The sequence below is a fragment of the Schistocerca piceifrons genome, chromosome 6, assembly GCF_021461385.2.
Source record: "Schistocerca piceifrons isolate TAMUIC-IGC-003096 chromosome 6, iqSchPice1.1, whole genome shotgun sequence".
In the NCBI taxonomy this organism is placed as follows: domain Eukaryota; kingdom Metazoa; phylum Arthropoda; class Insecta; order Orthoptera; family Acrididae; genus Schistocerca; species Schistocerca piceifrons.
In genome coordinates, this window is record NC_060143.1 from 591,615,974 (window position 1) to 591,620,518 (window position 4,545).

A 4,545-nucleotide genomic window follows, 5' to 3' on the forward strand; every position below is an offset into this window, starting at 1 on the left:
TAGTGTAAGGGCCGCTTAAAAAGTTTCCGTTTGAGGAGCTGCTGCAGCGTATATGCAACATCGCGCGACTCGGATGAGAGTTTACAAGCACCAACATGTTGGTAAGGGGTTAGTGTGACATTCGTGTCTTCCCGACACTCGTGTTGTAAATGAGGAAACCTGAAATACGACGACGTTATTACCAAATGTGTCCAAAAGCACCAACCTTTTGTTATTCTGTTCGTGACTGCTGGAGGACGAACACCAGTAGACATCCACCAGAGAATGGAGAATGCGCCGTTGTGGAATAGTGCAAGACTTTTTGTGGTGGTCGCGATTCGACACGAGGCACACTTCGAACTGGGAATCCAGCCTCATTTCAAGGAACCTGTGGCGTCCACCATGGGGGAACATTAACTGTGCAACGCTGGAGACTGTGTAGGATTTTGCTTCGATGGATGTCCTACAATGGCGGGCAGAGAGAGCGGTGTACAAGTCATTTTAAGACAGAACGTTATCGATCCTCACACTTTCTTCGGTCAAGCCACAAACGCAATCTTGTGGCTTGCTGTGTCGTCTGAACAAGACACAGTCAGGGCAAAATCACCACAGGAGCAAAGATGCGAGCCGAGCAGCTCTCACCCAGTTGGTAATAGATCATCGTCCAGTCCTGACTTAGTCAGGGAACGTCGTTTAGTGAACTCTTAGCGAACAGAGTGTTGTTGCCGGCCGCGGTGGCCATGCGGTTCTAGGCGCTTCAGTCCGGAACCGCGCGACTGCTATGGTCGCAGGTTCGAATCCTTAGGTTTAAGTAGTTCTAAGTTCTAGGGGACTGATGACCTCAGATGTTAAGTCCCATAGTGGTCAGAGCCATTTGAACCAAGACTGTTGTTGTAATTGCATTTGCTATGTACTGTGAAGATTACCTACAATTATTTGCATTTAGCCATTGAGGGTCTTTTTGTGTTATATTACAAGCAGTGTTGCAGACTTCATTGTTCAACAAGTCACAAAGATAAATCAACCTTTTCAACTCATTTGTGTCACTTCGTTACTAATTTGTTAGGGTGTTATAGAACGTATCCTGCTACCTGGCCCTGGCGCATAGCTGTGTAATAGTGGCAGGGAGAAATTGTCTTAGCGTTGTATTGCACCAGAAGCCGTTTCACAACTCACAAGCTCGATCTCCACAGCAGTAGCGACGATGCCTTTACAAAATTGGCGACGAGGATTTACAAAATGGGTTAAGATACAAACAGTGCCGAAAATTAGGAATATTGTTGCCATTGTAAAAGACACTATAAACATTTTTAGAGAATCGACTACACGCTGCAAATATGATTCGAATTTATCACGAATGTATAAGACGAGATGGCCTGAGAAATATAAAACTATCAGACTATTTTCTCAACAACGTGGGAGCTGGAAAAAAGAATTCTACAGACGGATATTATGCAACGAGAGTATCTGTGTATCAGTTACATTCAGCCAAACCAGTGTTGATCTTAGCTTTACAAACAATAACCAAGTGCCCAGCAGTTTTGGAACCAGTAGTTCATGTCCAACTATCTAACAAGTCTATAGATATGACCTTGGCGAGGGAAAACATCACAGGAACCCTTGACGTTCTCAGTATGCACAATTTTTTCGATGCGGGATTCGTTCACTGCCGAAAAGATGGGAGAAAGTCGTGACCAGAGATGGAAAATACTTTGAATGGTACATGTGTAACCAACTTGTTTCATTAAAGCGTCAAATGACGGGGAAAAATGGCGGAAGAAAAGTTGTATTTGCCATGCACATTTAAAATGAATTTTCAGGGTTATAATGGGCTCATGTGCTGCTCGAAGTATTTTAAAGAAGAACTGTCTTACGTGTATGTAATAGTGTACTCCATTGGCAGTTATGGGTAATACAAGTATCGAAGGCCACCTAGAATTAGGTTCTATAAGTTTCCGGCCTCGCTTTGAATACGAGGGCGAAGGGGAGCTAGCGACATCTGCCAGTAGATGCTCGCACAAACTGCAGCCCGCTGCTAGCCTCAGTCGTATGGTGACACTCGTTTCAGTAAGGCGTTGCTTGCTGTGGTGCTGCAATGGATAAAATCGAGTACCGCGCAGGGAGAAAGTTCCTCGGGTTTCCACTGGCTGTGCCCACTTGGATGGTATTATGATAATTTTTCCCCATCATACTTCACAGTGAAGGAATGGTCTAAACAGTTTCGCCTAGGCAGAGAGCGCGTTGCTGATCCCCCCCAATCTGCCCGGGTCCTCCCCCCCCCCCCCCCCATGTCCATATGCCATAGTGCAGTGTTCAGTGTTGTGCGTCTCCTTTTGAAAGTGCTGCGAACAGAACCAGACTGTCGCCGTGTTTCTTAATTCTGCCTGTCTATTTCCTAAGTGTTTTTAATGAGCATCACTGACCTCTTTGTTTTTTATGTTTTCTTCACAACTTTTTCGCCATGTATGGCACCAGTTTTAAACAGTCACCGTTTTATCACCTCTTTTTATTGTTATGTCTCCTCATTATCTTTTTAACTTTATCTGTAGGCTGCAGTGCAGCAAGGTTAGAGTTATCTAAAACAAGCGTTTTCCGGGTCGTGCATGGTCATTTGCACATGAAAAAGGTTAGTGCAAGTCGGGTGCCCAGACTTCTCTTTGCAGTGCGGAAGGAACAGTGCGTGACTCGTGCACCGAGTTTTTGGAGCTGTGCCGTGGCAACCAGAAAGAAGTTCTGGAATGTATGTTACAGGGGATGAATCTATGGTTCTTTATTACGATCCTCTGTCCAAAAGAGAATCTCTTGAATGGCATAAACCAGATGATGCTCCTCAAAGAGAGGCGAAGGCTACTCAGTCCACAAAGAAAGTTACGGAACAATCTTCCGTGATTCCAGAGGAATTCTTTTAGTTCATTTCAAAGAAAGGGATACCACTGTGAACGCACAGTACTATGCTTCACTTCTGCACAAATAACGCGAGTCCGTCATACTACAGGGGTGATGAAGGTTGTGACATGGTATTCGTCTTCTCCACGGCACTGCGCCAGTGCGCACAGGGGCAGTTGCGAAGGCTGCAGTAAAGGAATGTGGCTTCTACGAGACTGACCATCCACCTGTAGTCCAGATCTAGCCAACAGTGACTACTCCTCCAAACTAAAGAACGTTCTTCGAAGAAGGCCATCTGTTGTGGCCGAGCGGTTCTAGGCTCTTCAGTCTGGAATCGCGCGACTGCTACGGTCGTAGGTTAAAATCCTGCCTCGGGCATGGATGTGTGTGGTGTCTTTACGTTAGTTAGGTTTAAGTAGTTCTAAGTTCTAGTGGACTGATGGCCTCAGATGTTAAGTCCCATAGTGCTCAGAACCATTTGAGCCATTTCTTCGAAGAAGGAAATTTGATGATGATAAAGTAAAAGCTGCTGTAATGGGACATTTTGCCGATACAGTATAAGATTATTTTTTGAAAGGCATAGAGGTGTGAAAAGTATATTGACATAAAGAGTGGTTACGTTGAAAAATACTACCATTATATGTAGTCAGGCAAGAGAGTTGTGGGACCTACCCCGTATAAGCAAACACCGTCGAATTAGTTGTTGATTCACTACTGCTCATTTGGTAAAGAGTTCCATTCGTAATCCACTCCGTTGGCATCTCTGTTGATGCATAAAGAATACGTTTCTCCGAAACATGAGATACTTTGTCTCAGTTGTGTCTATTCCGAATATGTAGAGATGCGCACGACGTGGAACAATAAGTACAACGCAATATCAAGTACGTTTCCGAGAAAATGTTTCGTGTTGAATGCAGGGTGAAAAACTGATGAAGGTGAGAAACTTCATATAAATCTGATTAACGTCACCCACAGCAAACTAACAAAACATGATAACATACGTGTACGTAAATTTGTGTTTGTGAGAATGAAGCCACGTTCAAAATTCAGTTTCGACTATCGAACTTTTTTCTTCATAAGTGGCGAAACGACAGTAAATGGATAAAACTGGAGGACCATTTCTCTAAATATACTGGATAAAGACGTAGTTGTTTTCAAATCGGTAGTCCACTTATTTATTGTCTGTCTTATTTCTGATTATGATATAATCATACGAATTTTTAAAAAAATATAATCCATGTAGACAACTGACAGCAAACATTTAATGGCCTTCGCTACAAGATTATTTTTTCCGCCACGAGTTATTTACTATTCTCCCATTGTTTTGTTGCAACACAGTAGGTCCACAGTCTGACCAAGATAAACACCCCCTAACTTCGAGAAATTAATGTTTGCTTTTGATTGTATTTCTGCTTAACTAAGACATGAATTATCGTGAAATAAATGTAAAAAGAGCCAAATCTCACTGATCCAGTGAACAGCTTATTCAGTGAAGAAATACTTTCGTATACTGAATAACTGTAGCTTACTCCGCTGAAAGCAGTATAACGTAATCACAGTGTTTCATGAATAAGAAGCATGTAGGTACTTATGCAGCTGCCTGTTCTTATTATGATTGCCACTTTCTTGACACGTCTAATGATTAGCACTTTCGTACACGTCACTCGACTTTCTAACACA